The sequence below is a fragment of the Lactuca saligna genome, chromosome 7, assembly GCF_052625555.1.
Source record: "Lactuca saligna cultivar CGN05327 chromosome 7, ASM5262555v1, whole genome shotgun sequence".
Lineage (NCBI taxonomy): Eukaryota > Viridiplantae > Streptophyta > Magnoliopsida > Asterales > Asteraceae > Lactuca > Lactuca saligna.
Genome location: NC_136423.1, coordinates 41,466,725 through 41,486,071, shown reverse-complemented (window position 1 = coordinate 41,486,071; position 19,347 = coordinate 41,466,725). Strand labels below are relative to the sequence as shown.

Below are 19,347 nucleotides of genomic sequence, written 5' to 3'. Positions count from 1 at the left end.
ACTCGCCGAGTCGCTATAGTGCACTCGCCGAGTCCGGTCAAGTTGACCGTTGACCAGCGTTGACCTAGATTGTCCTGTTATGGTATGGTCAACCCTAGTTGAGAAAGTGTTAATTAGAGATATATTGTGCTATAGGGGGACTTCAGCTCGGCGGATCGAGTGTTTAGTGATTTCAGGGTTACGGTTTACCGAGACACACGAGGTGAGTCTTCTCACTATACTTTACCTTGAGTAGGTAACTAGAGTTATGTGTTAGAGTATTTGTATGCCATGTATATTATGTGTTGTACTGCATTACTTTTATGTGTTTGATGCTGTGCATGTTTACAGAGCTAGAACCGGAAGGTTCACAGAGTTAGAACCTGAGGGTTCACAGAGTTTGGGTGCACGGACCCACAGAGTTATAGCCTCGAGTGGCTAATATGTGTTATATGTAGTATTTTGGGAACTCACTAAGCCTTGTGCTTACAGTGTTGATGTTATTTGTTTCAGGTACTAGTGACGACCGTGGGAAGGCGCCGGCTTGATCCGTACACACACGTTTGGAGCTTGACATTTTGATCTTGGGATTTTGTAATATAATGTTGAACAATTAAAAAGGGGTTGTTTCTATGAATATTGATGGAATTATGCTTTTATAAAAAAAATCGAAAATTTTGTTTGAAAAATTCAGTGTTACAGTTTATTTGTATCACGGGTATCGATGCGAAGATACATTACACTAAGACATTAAAGGAGATTAATTCATTAGTGTAGATGAATGTAAGTTATGTTTATGCTTATGTTTCTGTATTGACGATGGCATCCCAATGTTTTAACATAAATAAAATGCATTTCTTTGGAAATACTTTGATAATATATTTATCATATATTTTGGAACAAATTCCGCAGTATTATTTTTCAAAAAGAATACTCTGGTTTTAAAATAAGCATAAATAATTTTTTTAAAATGATCGTGAACTTGGGGATGTCACATGTTCATTCAACTCCTTTTTAGTAATCATGATTTCTATCTTTTAGAATCTCAACGATCCTACGGTAATCCCACATAACATCAATCATTATCGCAAAAGGCTAAAAATCTAACTAAGTCTACAACAATTGCAGAGTAGGGGATAAAGGAACAACATGCTCACAACATTTCATAAGATCAATTAGAATGCAGGAGCGTAGAGCCTTTAAGGTGTAGTGGTGTGGGATCATAATACTTAATACTAAGGATTCCCCATAGGTTTTCATGGATATTTCAACTTATTAAGGGATCTCATTCTTATGATCATAGCTTGGGGCTCATTCATAACCGAGGCTAATGACTTTGAAATTGGATCAATTATGTTGTCGTTGGTTGGGGCTTCACATATCTTCATGCAGCCTCACTTCGTGATCTCACTTATGAGAAGATATTATGAGTATGTGTTTGTAAATCTAATGTGACATTGTTTATTTCACTTAAGCAATTGACATTATGATAATATTGTTGATCATATTCGTTATTTTGTTAACCTCCCTGAGATCCAAACTGAGTTTTATGATCTAAACACTTCTTTTATTTGCGTCACATGTTGCTAAATGATGTGTTTTATAGTGCAAATAATCAATTGCGATGTGCTTCAATTTCTTCCAATTAAGAACATCTTTGGTTAAATAAAACACAAAGCTTGACTCAGAAATGCAGTAACCTTTATTCCCTTGGTAACTCGTATCAATGTAACTTTTTATGTTGGGTCTTCATCAACAACTCCATATAGAATATACCTATCTTTAGTTCTTAGGTATTTAAGTATGTTCTTCATTATCATCCACTAACCCTCACAAATCATGCTTAAGGGCCTAAAGAGATTTTAGGTCTAGTATACTACATGGTATACATGATAATCTAATAGTCAAGATATGTGGGATTTTACTTATATTTTCACATGAAAATTTTTAACTAAGATGTATCCTATTCAATTTTAAGTCATGCGACATTAGAATGAATCTATGTTTGGAGTCATTCATTTCTAACATATTTAAAACTGTCTATATACGAACATTGACTTGCCAAATGAGTCATTTTGCTCTATCTTAACAGATCTTGACTCCAGGGATATAATTGGCATCTCTATAGTCTTTCTCATAGAAACACTTTCCAAGCTAATATTTAACACTCTCAAAGTTTCAAATGTCTGATCAGATTGTAGTATGTTATCTACATACAAATTGGAAGATAATTGCACTCTTGCTAAATTCTTGTAAACAAAAACTTAGTCTTTATCTTTTAGATAACCAAACTCTTTGGCATTTTCATCGAAATGAATATTATGACTCCAAGATCATTATTTTAATTCATATATAGATTTCTTAAGCATGCATACTTTCTAGGAATTTTCAAATCCTCAAAACCATCATATTAGGTCATATATATACATCATTTTCCAAGTTCATGTAAAGCAATGCAATTTTCACATTTTTTTCATATAAAATAATCATAATATGCAATTACAAATATTAAAGTGTTTCTCGAATCCAAGTTCATGTTAAAGAATGCCATTGTTGAAGAAACAAAGAGCCATTATACTTAAAGTAACTTCTAAATGGCCTTGGTTTGTCCAATATTTGCTACTGGTGAGTCGTATTAGGAAGAGCTCAATTCATGTGGTTAAAAATTTAAATTTCAGTTTATGGACAAAACACATTCATGTTTGAGAATATTTTTCGTGTGGATATCTACAAAGATGAGATGACTACATTATATAAGATTCACGTGGATGATAACACAAACATATGTGTTTACCAAGGCTCTCGTTGTAGAGAACTTCAAGCAAACAAAACATCATTTGTTTTCTCAACTATTAATGTCATCTCAACATTTTAAAGGAAATATCATTGTTAAATAATCTATTATAGTCTTACTATTCATATGGTATGATACATTCATTGACTTTGGTCATTTTAGGGATTTGGAAAAGTGATGGTAGTGATGGCCATGTTGAAGCTCATGTAACATTTTGTCATATCTTATATTGTTTAGGGATTTTTTTTCTACAAGTTGGTTGTAGTGACTTATCAAGGTGAGATTTTTATTTACCCTGGTACTTAACATTTTCCTACATAGTCATTTAAACAATGGAAGACAAAACATGGTCCATAGGAGGTCACCCCTGACATGAAACGCAACTTGCATGTCATAACTAATTGGTGAAACTAGAAGAATTTAGTGACTTCCTCAGTGAATTGAGGCATAGTTTGAAGGTGCATGGGTTGGGGAAGTTCCATTTCACAATGTCTTCAAGACTTTCTCTCCTTTTTACGTTTTGGAGTTTGTGATTAAATCATTTATGGAGGCTTTGGTTCCTAACTTGAAGTCATGTACAAGTCGTGATATACTTCTATTGACCGGAATTTGACGAATTAATGTAATCTTATGACTTATTTATTCCTACTATTCTCCATTGGTGTTTTGTGATTATTTTCGACTTTTGACCTTTGATTGTACACTTGCCACCGAAGATCCAAAATGTCAATGGAAATGCATGTGCCCATTTAGAGACAACGTGTTCTCTAAGCTTGCTTGCTTTTTTATTTCCTTAAAGAAAATATAAATCTTATGATTTTTTACCATGGATTTTTTAATTAAGGTACCATGAAGGTTATAGTTGTTGAATCAATGACATCAATCCATGTTAGATTTAAAACCACCTAGGAGTTCGAATGGTCCTCAAGAAGCTTTATGCCACATGTTCATATCAACCAAAATGATGCCCATTGTTTCTATTTCTTCTTCACTTGTTCTTCATTGTCCTTGAGGAGCTATTTGATATTAGCCAATTTGAGGAGGCTAGTCTGCCATAGAAGTTAACAGTAAGAACTAGAATTTGGGGCAATTTTTTATATATATTAAACAAAAATGCAATTACAATTTATAGAAATCATGGAACTAAGCTAACGCTAAAAACAGGGATCATGCATGCAATTACTAAACGTGCTTCCTAAAAACTGGTAATTAACTCTCTATTGATGAAATGCAATTAGACCAAGTCTTCTCCTGGTATCATGTAAAACACATGACACCTTGACTGCTTTAATTCTTGTAACGGGCTGGAATCCTACCTGGCTCGGGGATCGATTTTGTAGAATATGGTGGCACCATGTAATTCATCAAGGAGTTCATCCACCATGGGGATAAGGAAGCGATCTTTAATGGTGATTGAGTTGAGATCCTGATAGCCTACACAAAAGTGCCATGTATCGTATATTTTTAAGGTCACACCTTATGATCTGATGAGTCAAACACTCTATACGCTAATTGTCAGCGCCAACGCCAACATTAGCACTAGCGCTAGCGTATCAAAGCCTTATCAGCGTCAACATTTAGCTTGTAATCTAATGTAATTTTTGTATATTAGGTAATTATATGGATATGTATAAAATAGATAGAAAATCCGATATCTTAGTGATAAGGATCGATTCTTAGTATAAATTAGATACAATCCCTTGATTGAAGGGATATACTAGTACAATTTAGTATATATTCAATATTAGGGTGAAACCCTAATGTAGTCATCTTGGTGACCATTTTTGTGATAACCCGTTTTCTTGGTGAAAAAAACTCCTTTTTTGGTGAAATACAACTTTGTGATTACTTCGTTTTCTTATCTTTTTATGTTCTTTGTGCTGCTTAGTTAATTTGTTATTGTTTATTATACTTGAAGTGTATCCGATTGATACAAACCTTCAATTGGTATCAGATCGGGTTTTTTGATACACTCAAGTTATCGTGTTGACTTCCTACAATCCTAATTCCTTTGGTCTCATAAGGATTCCTCCTTTCAATGAGCAGAACTTCGACATGTGGAAAACTAAGGCCATGGTTGCTCTTGAAAACGATGGACTATAAGATGCTTAAAATTGTTGAAAAAGGTCCTCACATTCCTATGTATCAACCTATGGTCAACAATGCCATCATTGGTCCTTTGAAGCAAAAACCAAATACTAGTTGTGACGGTAATGAAAAGAAACTGATTAGTCTTGATGTGAAAGCTAGAGCAGCAATAGGAAACTCTCTTCCCTATCACATGTAGCATCTTGTATAGAATTATGGAAGTTCAATCCACTACCATCAACAACATCAATCAGAGATATAATCATTTATTCACTCAACAAGGTGACTAGGTCAGTCACTAACCCAAACTTTTAACAGGTTTAATTGTTTGGTAAATGATATGCATAGGTTGGGAACTGTTATACATTATTCTCAGTTAGTACTGAAGTTCTTGGAATCTCTTGGGAAAAGCTAGGAACATCACGCTGATAGAGTTAAAACTAACCTTCTAAAATTATCTAATCCCTACAACATGTAACCTAACATATTCGCTTAATAGTTAGTTGATATTATTGGAGGTCTTTAAAAACATAAAGCAAGCAGCATTTAAGCATCGAGTAATCTAAGACAATGCCTCACTTAATCAGGCCATTATATCTAATCAATCGGAAATCATTACTAGCATGCAGTTCCATAAGGTCAATCAGTAGACATATAAAGGCATCTCTCCTAGCATTCTATCATGCAAATCTTGACAAATCCTTAACCCTAGTCTAGCATTCAATCCTTATATTCTTATATCAAAACAATAAGCATAACATATGTATGTGTATTTTGGGAAATACTTACTTGAGCTCGGCTGATTTCATGCATCGTACCCCTTTCTATTAGAAAAACTCATTCTCTTTTAAAACATTTTATCAACTCCTCTATTTGATTTCAGACACACCCGATAATGTGTCCGAATCCCTCAAACCAAGGCTCTGATACCAACTTGTAACGTCCCTAAACTACCAAGTAAAATTTTCATTTTTAAATAATTCAAAACCATTCATTCATTATCTTAAATACGATCAAAATAAAAGTATTCAAAACATTGGAGTAATTCGCAAACATTTAGTGTATAATAAATCTTTAGGCGATGTAGTGCGATCAAGTCGGGCCCTTCATTTTGAAACCAGAGGTACCTAAAAACATTTTAAACATAAAAAGTACGCAAAAAGCTTAGTAAGTTCCCAAATACCACATACCATACAAGCAAAGGGCCCCGTCCAATGAGTATAACAGACCTCGCTCTAACTTACATAACGAGCCCTGCCCAATGAGTATAACGGGCCTCGCCCTAACTCGCATGACAAGCCTTGTCCAATGACTATAACGGGACTCACATAACGAGCCCTTCCCAATGAGTATAATTGGCCTCACATAACGAGCCCTTCCCAATGAGTATAACGGGCCTCGCATAACGAGCCCTTCCTAATGAGTTAACGGACTTCGCCCTAACTCGCATAATGGGTCCTGCCCAATGAGTATAACGGGCCTTACGCTAACTTGCATGATGTGTCCTGCCCAATGAGTATAACGGGCCTCGCCTTAACTCGCATAACAGGCCTCACCTAACATACAAAACATACAAGTATCACACAGACAATTAGAATCCTACAAACATAATCTAGTGGGTCGACATTGGTGTCTTCGACCCACGAGTACAGTGAAGAGACTCACCTCAATCCAAAGATAATTGAATCTCATAATCGCCACTATTATAAGAGCTCATCACACTAAACACATCCAAAACATCCCAAATTAATGATTAAGGTGATAACCTATGATCAAAAGTCTATTCCATACACTCTTAATAGGGTAAAAGACCATTCTACCATTTCCAAGATAACCCCAACCAATCATGGACAAAAGCCCAAAAATGGCCCAAGTACACCTCTCGGAGTACGCCATGCATACTCTCTTTTACGCTTTTCGTACCAAGCTCTCACATAAAGGAAACGGGCATTTCCCATTACGCGTAATGTACGGTTACGCTACGCCCCGCGTAATCTCGCTAATACCAAAACGACTTTTTAAGTTCTTAATATTTTAAGACATTCCACTCAAAGCTCAGGTCTAGTTCCTTATAGATATGTAATGGATAAAGTTTCTGAATTTATCCATTAAGATGGTCCAAACAACCAAGATCTAGTCTTTAAGTCTCAAAAGGACCAAAAATGCATTTTTCTTAACTTAATCCATTATGTCCAAGTCTCCAACCTTCAGAACCGAATCAATATGATGTTTAAATGGATCAAGTTTCCAACTTTATCCATAACAAGGTCATAAAACTTTTAAGATCTAAACTTTATGCACTAAAATGACCAAAAAGTGGCAAATATGACAAATGACTAGATCTATGAAACCAATGAGCAAGTTAGAAGCTTTTTACTCACAATGGTCCATGAACGATGTAATCTTGTTGGAGTTATATTTAAACTCTTCTCATATATACTTTTCCACCACCTTTCTCTTCAAGATTATACCTTCTAATGGAGAAATAAGCTCATAAATTGTGGAGTAAATTACTGAAATCGTCCCTGTGGTTTGGTTAAAATTGCATATTTGGTCCCTAACTTTTATTTTGCACTCGGATCGTCCCTGTGGTTTGATTTTGTTGCATTTTTCGTCCCTATGGTTTGGTCAAAATTACATGTTTGGTCCCTAACTTTATGTATGTAAGGAACGAAAAATGCAACAAAATCAAACCACAGGGACGAAAAATGCAACAAAATCAAACCACAGGGACGATCTGAATACAAAAGAAAAGTTTGGGACCAAACGTGCAATTTTAACCAAACCATAAGGACGATTTCAATAATTTACTCTAAATTGTGACAATACGAAATTTCTATCTTGTAAAGTCAGTTAGTTCAATCTAATGTCAGACTTGTTTTTGCTATCTTTCCAGCTTTGTTAAGGGTCTGTTTGAGTGCTCTATGTCTAGTACATTCAAGGATTGGGTGTTAGGAAGTATCTGCTAGAGTTCACTGTGCAACATTCAAGCTGGAAAACTCCATCATGTGGAGTTTACGGCCGTAAACTAGGGTTGACGGCCGTAAACTAGGGTTTACGGCCGTAAACCCTTGGCTGGCCGTGAAATCCTCCCTTATTCATGACATTCTTTCACTTTTCTTCATTTCTCACCCTTGCAACTCAATAACACTCACTTCTCTCTCAAGTATCATCAAGAACACTTCCATTTCTCGTCAAATTTTTAAGTGATTTTTCCCTTTATTAGTTGTTATCCTTCTTGATCTAGTAACACCCTTTGATTTCATCATTGAAATTCATCTTTTTGGGTTAGATCTTCAAGATCATCATCTTTCACCAAGAACACCCACTTGTTCTTGGTGGCCGTCAACCCCCTTCAAGCTTCCAAATTGTAAGTATCCTTTCCATATACTTGGTATTCATTAGAAGCTCTTGATTAACATCCTAGAAACAACCATTTTAGCAAGAACATTAATAGTTTACGGTCGTAAAACCTTGCATGGCCGTAAACCCTTGTGAGGTCGTGAACATCTTCAAGTCTTGGCCATAAACTCCTTGTTGTTTCTTGTGTTGGTCTTAAACTCATTGGCTGTAAATACCCTTGGCTGAAAACTCATTGGCCGTAAACACCCTTGTGTGGTCGTAAACCCCCTTAATACAATCACATGTGATTGTAACACTCCAATCCAAGTGTTTCTTAGTCCCTAAGGTGGTCCCCTATAATGATTAGTTGTTATATAGACTAATTATATACATATATGTGTCGTTATATGCTTAATAGGATCCGTTTGTGCTCGAGGCTTCCCTTAACACTTAGCATCCTATATTGATCTTACATTCGAATCACTCACTACAGGTGAGTTCATACCCCTAACTTACCTTTTAAATTATTTTAAATACTTTTATGAGGGGGGATACAAGTAGAAACATTATAGTTATTATATCAATCACATGTGATTAATAACTATCAAACAAATGGATTTCTTATACTTCAAACGGTGTTATCAAACAAACTACTTCAAAACATTTTATCAAACTCTTATATATGCTTAACTCTTAACAAACGCTTTTAAACTTATATTTTGTCAAAATCATGTCTATACAGATATAGTTATATAAATAAGTTTGAAAGGGCTTAGGACTGATAACTTGCTTTATTTCCTGTTCCTTGTTTGGTTGTGGACTTAGGGTATCGGTTGTTTGTCCGAATGTCGTTTGGATCTTATATATATATATATATATATATATATATATATATATATATATATATATATATATATATATATATATACACGCACACACACACACACACACATATATATATATATATATATATATATATATAAGTTCTTACATTAGTTCAATGCCTTTGGGTAACAAAGGTGTACAAACATACTCAGTCATTCAAAAAACATTACTAGTAAACAATAATCACTACTAGAAAAAAGGCCTTTTACGACGCTCATTGCGTGTCGTAAAACGCTCAGACGACGCGCAAATGCGTGTCGAAAAATCTCCTTTTCACTATAGTTGGAAAGTATATAATAAACAAAGACTTACTGCTACAATGACAATACAAAAATAGAAATCGGTTGTTGTTGCTATCATGCACCTGTGAGCATTTACAACTATGTATGAGCATTTACTATTACACTTTTTTACATAAATTAAATAAAAGGGAAATTTTAAATGGTAACTTGATAATACATTGGCATTGAATGTAGATCCATCAACGATAAGCACATAAATAAAAGTTCCCAGCATCAAGTAGCCTAGTGCAGAAATGATTATTTTTGCAATTAAAACAAAATGTCCCCTTTTGTATCCCATGGCATCCCTATATAAGCCAAATATATAATAAAATTACAAGCATTTTAGCAAACATTTTTACTTGATTTTAGTTTTTGTTATCGTTATTGGACATGTCCCTCAAAAGATATAATGGATCCTTTGATGATTCTTCTGGTGACAACTTAAAGAACTGCAGAGCCACGTATCATTTGTAATAGGGCTGTAGAGGGAATGAAAATTTACTTAAAACATGTTACACTTGTAATTAATAGTAATAATAATAATAATAAAGTTTAATTACCTTCTTGTAAAAAGTACAACAGGTATCAATACAACTGCCTTGATCCAGCATGATTCCTTGTAGACTATCCAAGCCTAAGATTGCAAGTATATACACAACCACATATAACTCCATTTGATTCAACAAGCTTGTAACACCATGGTCAAGATCAGTTCCAAAATCTCCAGTAAACACGCCACCTGAATAGATCTGGAAACCCATGCCACTGGCATCAATGGCAACTGATATGGGTTGATTAGCGACTGTCTGTAACAATGCGGATTCAGTGTTGGCTGGCACTTTTTCATACCCAGTAATGGTGGCAGCATGGACAACTTCTTCCTTGGTGTTGCAGGTTCCATCTGTTGCCTGATATGGGTAAGCCACCTCAGTGTTGATGCCTTTGTTTTTAACGATAAACTCAAAGCCATCTTCCATCTCGCCACCATCACATCCTCCGTTTTGTTTTTGGGGGGTTTTGATTGGTGTTTGTTCCTTTAGGGTTCCGTTTTCAGAATGGATTCCTGTAATCAAAGATTTTGATATTAGTATGGAATTGAGTTCCAAATATTCAAATTGCAGTAAAAGAAATGATCTTACTGTTACCGTTTTCCGTAGAGCGACCATTTAAAGGAGGGGAAGAAGCAAACCCAGTGTAATCACCTGAATTTAAATAAAAAAAAATGAGATAAAAAATGATTATTTTTATTTTTAAGGTAGCAGCAGAAAATTAGTTTACCGTTTGTTTGTGCTGGAGAAGATGCGTTTTTTAATTTTTCAGCAGATGATTTGCCAGGCCATTGTTTAAGAGGGCGAATAACCAGAGCTCTTGGATTCTCCCTTGGAATAAAAAGAGCATCTGCTTTTGGTGTGCTGGTAGTCTCTTCATCATCACTAAAAAACGAAACCTGTAATTGTAAAAAAAATAAATCAGATCCATAAAAAGCAATAAGGGCAAAATAGTCAATATAACAACAGATATTACCTTTGGCCCATCGTTTTTCGGGTGATACTTTCTAGCACCCCACGAATTTTTTACCAACCAGTACTTCATGCCAAAGCTGTGTATATGATGTATTCACCATCACCACAGACAACAACATACCTCCTATTTGGGTTGTGCTTCAAGCTCTGTGGAAAAATAGAAAAGTCAAAGTCCATATGGTTGACTATTTTTAGTTTAAAGGAAGGTAGGAACAAGCATAACTCACTTGTGGATAAAGATCACATGTTCCCAGTTCTTTAACTGCTAAAGGCAGCCTCTCTCCATCAGAAACCTGAATAAAAAATAGATTTTTTTCCCATTTCATTGTTAACATAACATAACATGTATATGGGCTTTAAAGTCCAAACCTCATGATCAGCTCCCACACTCTTGATGTTAATAGTTTGAATTTCATTATGTTTAGCCCATATAATTTTTCCACTATTGTCCATGCTGGCTACAGGTTCTTCACGTCCAATTTTCACCATTATGGTTCCTTCATCATAGCCAATAACAATCCTGTAAAAACAGTAATTAAAATTAATCCAGATGAATGAAGAAGCATCAAGATTCAAGACCCACAAAACAAAAAACAAAAAGTGCTATACAAACTTACCGACGTGAACCTTTCATGTATCCAACAGCCCAAACCCTTTCAAGTCCATAGTTCAAGGTGTTCTCAAGTCTGAATAAAAAAAAAGAGTGGCATAAAGTCAAAAAGTTTACATTTTTAACATATGTATAACGAGGGTATTTTGGTCTTTTGATAGGAAATGAAGAAAGAAATTGAATTCCTTCCATCTATCAAACATGGAATTTGAAGGAATCCAACAAAAATTGAATTCCATCCATTTGGAAACCAAACACACCATGGAATGGAATCTAGCATTCCGATTCTTTTAGAATCTACAAAACAAACACACCCTTAAAGGTAAAAAAACAAGAGCTCACTTGTAAGTGGTTGAATGCCATATACGGACAGTACCATCTTCTGAACCTGTCATTATTATTGGAACCTCGGGATGGAAACATACATTAGAAACATTGTGTGTGTGACCTTCAAGAGTTTGGACACAGGTTTTAGTTAGCAACTCTACAGTAACAGATCACAGTTGTGACCGTATTGCTGGATTCTCATATTGAGATAGTAAAGGGAATCAAATCAGTTTAGAAATTGTAAGTAAATGAGATTCAATTCCTATTACATAAATTAAATTCCAAATCCTAAACACTAAATTGATTTTTTTATCATTATCAAAACACAATTGGCTGATTACTACTCATGTATATGTATAATAATAGTAAATTGAATCTAATAGGAATACATAAATTTTTATTTACCTGTGAGGTTGTCCTGTGGCAGGTTGCTTTGAACCTTGTTCATTAATCTTTGGACAATCCCCTTTTGGTTCAAACATTTAGTCAAACACCTAGTGTGCATAAAAAAATCAGGTACTTATATCATAAAATATTAACAATTCCATGAAAATATATAAGAGAGGGTAAAAAGGCACAAAAGATCGTCCAAAAAGAAGGACCAGTAGGACATGAAACAGGTAACTATGGTTGAAAAAGGAAGAATTACCTTTGAAATAGGCCTACTACACAGATGAAATAGGCAACAGTGGTGGTATAGTGGTGGTTCTGGGCTGTTGCGAAGGCAGTGTGGTGGTGGCTCAGGGCTGGTGTTGTGGTGCGATGTTGTAACGGTGGAGTCTAAAAGCAAACACAAATTGTGATGGAAGCTATTGTTGTTGGTGATGTCCGATTCATCAAAAGAAAATCATTCTTCGATCAATCTTCTATTTTATGAAAGAAGATATTACTATTTCAAATGTGTTATGTTTGATTAGGGTTTGCACATAGAAGGAAGTGAAAGTCGATCGGAGAGGAAGGGGTTTGCAGAGAGAAAGAAGGGAGAGAATGAAGTCGATTTTGGCGGGTGTAGAGAGTAGAGAGGAAGAGGAAGCGGGTGTTCAAAATTTTGGGGGATGTAGTTTCCCCCCTTACCTATCAAGGAGTCCCAGAAACGCGCGTTTATTAAAATTATAAAGCGACGTTTGTAGAGGACGCCCGTTTTATTATAGGTGCCCTCTGTGTTTTTAATATTTTTACATGAGACACTAATTTAAGGGCACTCAGTAATGCGCGACCTAAATCCTTAAAATTTTTGAAGAGATGACACTTTTTTAATGTTGCTCTCTAATGCGTAACATAAATCAAAGAGCATCGTGTTTTGCGCGTCGTAAAAGGCCTTTTTTCTAGTAGTGAATATGTATAGTTTAGGGGACTACTACTCACTATTTCTAGTACAATGAAACATACAAGAGTCAGTTCATACTTACTATAACGAGAAACATAATTAACATACTATAACGAGAAACAGAAAGAACATCCTATAAGGAGAAACAGGGAGGAACATACTATACAAAGAGAACATACAATACACTAGAACAGATAGAGCATACTATAAAAATACAAGAATACTGTAACATTAATCCGAGCCACTACTTCATGGCATGGCAATATACTATTGTGTCACATTTTGTAACCAGAGTCTCCTGGAGGGATAGCATGAATTTTGTGTATAGATCTATACTGGATTGACCATCCTACACCTTGTTGATAGCTACAGTGGGACCTGCAGGTCTACGGGCGACGAAAGTTATACCATTTCGACGTCTTTGAGCGTCGTGTTTTACTTTTCGATCAAGCATGGTTACAACCATATCACATTTTAACTTAATTAACAATTGGTTTAAGGTAGTTAGTACAATAGTAGTTACTATATAAAATACTACGATACATCATTATTTTTCCCATTGCATTCACATTGTGATCTTCTCACATAAACGATAATGTAAACTACATTTCGGTAATGATAGTCATACTTGGGAAAAACACTCACTTTTACAAACAAACAACATTCAGAACATTTGGGTCTTGGTAGAAGGCTACATTTCAAGTAGAAAATATAGGATTTTCTAGGAGATACAAATATTTACAACAAACATTTACTACAAACGCTTACAAACATTTACAACAAACATTTACAAACACTTTCATCAAACTTATACAAACTTTTGACACTGAATACTTATGAACTCACCAACTTAAATATTGATCCTCTCTTTCAAAACAACTTGTATTCTCAGGTCACCAGTAGACAGGTTTTGAGAAGACGGAGCACTTTCAAGCTCGTCTTTTATTTTTTATATATATATTTTGGTGGATTGCAAATACATTCAGAACACACATGTATAAATTATACTATTAATGAAATGGATGATGTTGTTGCTTGTTTTACTATTATTCATTGTTATGATGTTGTACATGATGTCCTCCACCCCGAATGTTTCCGCCAATTCAGTTTGGGGGTGTGGCATAAATGATGCCAATGCTCAAAGTAAAGAGAGATGAGGTTAGGGTTTCTCAAGAAATGATCTTAGGTGATAGAGGTTGGTAATGAGAGGGTTTCCAATAAGTTAGACCCCTTAAATAGGGTCAAAACCGAAGATTTAGGGTATTGATCTACCCAGATTACATCATTCATAACTCGTTAAACCCCGTTATGCCCTATGTAATCCAAAATCCCCAATTTCCACTTCAACTTCAAACATCTATAACTTTTTCATTTCAACTCCATTTTCAGTGTTCTTTATATGCACAAAAAGGTATTGAAGAGCCCCATAATCTTGTCTAATTACTTTTGACTTAAAACATATCGAGTTAAAATCCTTAATTCATGAAAGAAGTCTAAAAAATTTCCTATTTTACCCTTTGACTTAAAAACACAAGCCAAGAGCTTGGATCACATAACCAATACTATCCACATCCAATATGGTCCAAACCCTATTCCCTTAAAGCCTAAGGCCTTTACTTGATTCATCTTTTATCCATAATCCCAAAATAAGAAACTTCTTGAAACAGGATGTTACACACACCTAATGTATTCATCAAATAATTTATTAGCATCAACATAAATCCTAAAGTATTTCACTATCCAGATATAACAAACATACAAGGCATCTCTCCTAAATAGGTATTTTAACATGCAACCCTAAGCATATCCTAATCCTAACACTAATATGCAGCTTATATCATATCATGAGAAAACATAACATTCATGTATGGGTATTCTGGGAATTACTTACTTGAGCCCAACTGATTGCATGCAACGCACCCCCTTTTCTATAAGAAACCCTTTTTAGAAAACATTTTATTGTAAAAAGATTTTAATATTTCCTCATTTTGAGTCCAGACGCACCCCGTGCTAGCCTGAATCCCTCAAACAAAAGCTTTGATACCAAATTGTAACATTCCGAAAATACTAGGGAAAAATTTTCATTTTTAAAATAAATAAAACCATTATCCAAAACATGATTATATTGTTTTTATAAAAATATCATAGTAATCCCAAAATCTCATAGCGTGTAAGTCATCAGGGGATGCAATGTAATTAAGCTGACTCCTTTCCCTTGCTACTAGAAGTACCTAAAACATTTAAACGTAAATCGTTAGCACAAAGCTTAGTGAATAACCCAAAATATCATATACCATACATTATAGTGGGCCCCACCATAAAGGTATATTTCAACCCAAGTGCTTGTTATGATTCCACCATTGTCTTACAATCATTTCCATTGCTACAACCTCGTTGAAGTCTTTTTCGCCATGGTCACACTATGGTCTTCCATGCAAGTGTTATGATCCAACCACCGTCTTGCATACAAGTGTTGTGATACCACCAAAATCGTTCATGCAAAAGTCACACAGACAATCTAGCATACGTGGCACCTAATGTCCTATATAGTATAGTGAGAAAACTTATATGATTAAAAGAGTTGTAATCGTTTACTCGAAAATCCCATTGAATCAGCTACATGAACCTCCTAACCAATCACAAACCAAACCTCAAGCTACCATTCGAAACCTCTTCAAGTTTGACTAAAAGTCAATCTAGTCAAAAGTCATCGGTCAAGGTCAAAGTCAACTCAACAGTTTACCACGTTGTGGTTGTTCTACGACAAAAGAGTCACGAAAAGTCTCTCCACTACATTGTGGTATGCATGCCACCACGTCCTATGATCCGTTCAGCACAACTTAATTGATTAAGCCCTTAATCCATTAAGCTACATACTCATATATTCCAAAAAGCTTCCTTAGACTCATATGCATAAAAAAATCCTTATTTTGTGGACATGCACATCGAATGCATGTCATGCACTCAAGTTAGGTCAAAATGAGAAGTGTAACACCCACTTATTTATTAAATAAATAAATAAATAAATGAGGGACTCATAGCCCTAAAATAAACAATTATGTATAAAAGGATGGTCTCGAGGAGCTAATTGTAAATATGTTAGAAGATGGAGGTTGTTAGGTAAAAGATGGGACTTAATTTGAAAGGGATTTTCGAGGTCAGGGTTTAAATGGTAACTATGGGGGTTTATTTTGAAAGAAAAGGGAAAAAAGGGACTAAAGATGGTATTATGGAAAGTAGTTAAGGGGACTGGGTATATAAACCCGTCACCCATTCTTGAAACCTAACCCTAGCGGCCTTTATCAGCCGCCATCCTCTCTTTGACCATCTCCAGCCGCCACTGCATAGTTAAGTTCCATCACCACCTAGTACTTCGCAGCTAGAGCGCCACCACCACTGTTGTACCTCCCTCTACCGACGACAACGAGAACCATGTTTCTGAGACCGTTCCACAGCAACCGAACCGCCGAGACCAGCTGCCGTCCTTGTTTCTACAACAAGTGAAGAAGAAGGCTGTCAATGGAAGCTGTGACAGCAAGCTACCGGAAGAAACAAGCTAAGGGTTGTCGTGGTCGCTGCTCTCGGTGGCATATTGAGTCATTTTTCCCTCTTCGTTCTTCTTCTGTTGCGATGGTCACAGGTCCTCTGTCGCCGCATGTGCAATATGTTGTTGCTCCAGTCATCGTTTGCCACCTAAGAGGCGGTCGAGTTCATGTCTCACGTGGGTTCAAGGGCGTTGTTGTTTTAGATTCACGGGGTGTGTTGCTGCTTGACGAGAAATTGAGAGAAACCACCGACACCACCATGAGGTGGTGGCTGTCATCACCAAACCTCTGTTGTCAGCCGCTATACGCCACCAAGAAGGTGGTTGGGTCCTTTTGCAACCAGAGCATGTGTATGTGGTTGTGTTTTTCCACTGTTGGCGTGTGTGTGTAGTTGAAGTTCTCGGAAATGGCATCACCACCACCATAGGGTGGTGGCTGCCGCCGCCATGAACCACCATTGTGTGTGTTTAATGTAGTTAGTGTATGTTTATGTTTGGTTAAGGCATTGTAAAGTGTAATTAGCTTGGTATAATAAAAGAAATCGAAAACCACCACCTTAGCGTGGTGGCTGCCGCCACCAGCCGCCGTGTCGCGTGGCGGTGTGCTTAGTTGTGTTGGGATTGCCAGTTTAGGGATGTTTGGTCAAGGGGCTAAAACCCTAATGGGCCTTGAAACCCTAAAGGGCCCAATGAGGCTTAATGGACATAAAAGCCCAAACATGTGGCTAATGGGCTTAATGGACCCTAATGGATCCAAGGACTTAGCTAATGGGCCTATTGGGCTAAGATGGATTGGAAACCCTAATTAGGGTTTGGAAAACCCTAATTCCATGAAACCTAATCAGGGATTTATCGGGATCGCATCGGGATTAATTAATGAACTTAGAATATTAATTAATAATCATTTGCAATCAAACTAAGTCAACATTGGACTTAATGGATTAAGTCCTTAAGGGGTTAAGTAGGAACACTAAACCCTATTTGTCATTTTATGTGAAACCCTAATTTCACTTGGGTTTATTATTGGGCCTTTCAATTGGCCCTGATGATTGGGTTATTAAATGGGCCATCCAAAATCAATCAAATGGACTAGAATAATTAATGGGTTTTGGGGTAAGGACCATGTAAGGGGTTTGGGCCCAATTTGGAAAATTAGGCCATAGTTTGGACCTTAATGATTATATGATGTTGGGCCTTAGAGTAAGACCATGTATATGTTTGGGCCCAATTTGGAAAATTGGGCCATATGTTGGGCTTTGATTCTCAGTTGACTTTGGGCCTATGGATTGGGCCTTGGGCTTAAATAAGCCAAGCTTGGGGGTAATGTAGTTGTAGCGACCCAAAATTTAAGACCAAAAATTTCTTTTAATAAATCATTACTTAAAGTAAAGTCATCATTCCAAAACATAATACGAGTATAAGTTTTCAAAACACATGTTCATTATCAGAGTAAACATTCCCAGGCTGTCTAATCTATGGTGTGTGTCATGCGATCACCCCGAGCTCTTCCCTCCGCTACCGGAAGTACCTGAAACCAAAACTGAAAACCGTAAGCACAAAGCTTAGTGAGTTCCCCACCCTACCACATACCATACATAACCACATATCGCACATACTGGGCCACGCCTGCTATCTTGGGCCTCGCCCCCTACCTCGGGCCTCTCCCGCTACAACGACCCCGCCGCTCCAGGCCCCGCCTGGCTTCGAGCCCCGCTCGGATACAAATCTGTTTTACTTAGGCCTCGCCTGTCACAGAGCCTCGCCCGCCAACAAATAATAACACATAAACATTTCACAACACATAACTAACACATGCAACTGGTTCTGTCCTAAGGCCTCACCTATCCTGGGCCTCGCCCGTGTCCTGCTACTGATGAGTCATGGGACCCCGTCCATGCTCCTAATGGTAGTGAGGTACGGGCCTAGCCCACTCTCACTCTTGTTCTAGTTTGGGCCTCGCCCCTATTCTGCTACTAATGAGATATGGAACCCCATCCACACTCTGCTATTGGTGAGATACGGGACCTCGCCCACACTCACCTCCCTACCAGGCACATACATGTATCACACAGACAACAAGTATTAACTATCATATAAACAATTCTTTGGGCACCCGCCTGCTATTACTGGACCTCGTCCTGAAAATCATACTAGCATATTGTGCCTAGGGCTAACCCCCGGGTCTTCTACTCATAACTACATGGGCCGACATTGTGGCCTTAGACCCATTCACACAAAGGGAAACTCACCTGCACTGGCTGAATTTGCTGATGATCTCACTAGTTGCTGCCCGACAACTCCCGGAACTCCTGCTTCCCCTTGCTCCTCGAACTATCAATATCAATGCAACACTGAGTTTAACTGTCCCCCGAAAGACAACCAAGTCAACCCTGGTCCAAGTCAAAGTCCTGGTCAAGGTCAACCTTCCAGGTCAACCCTACTCGCCGAGTCACCCTACTGACTCGCCGAGTTCATAATGTTCAGATTCCTTCCATACGCGACTCGACTCACCGAGTCAGTCCATGACTCGCCGAGTCTACCGATTTCTGAGTCCAGACCTGTCCAACTCACTGAGTCTCCACCCGACTCACTGATTCGAGTCTCAACTCGAAAGGTTTGGGGTTTCACGACCTGACTCGCCGAG

The 19,347-nt window shown here is 37.0% G+C and overlaps 1 long non-coding RNA gene across 1 annotated transcript; it reads right to left on the bottom strand.

The window, feature by feature from the left end:
• Window positions 1-11,016: 11,016 nt before the first annotated feature.
• Window positions 11,017-11,296, bottom strand: LOC145004321 (uncharacterized). The gene is made up of 3 exons (XR_013662349.1): window positions 11,265-11,296; window positions 11,123-11,188; window positions 11,017-11,042 (listed from the first exon to the last, which is right to left on the bottom strand). It is a non-coding gene; the product is annotated as an uncharacterized LOC145004321 (long non-coding RNA).
• Between the last annotated feature and the right edge of the window lie 8,051 nt (window positions 11,297-19,347).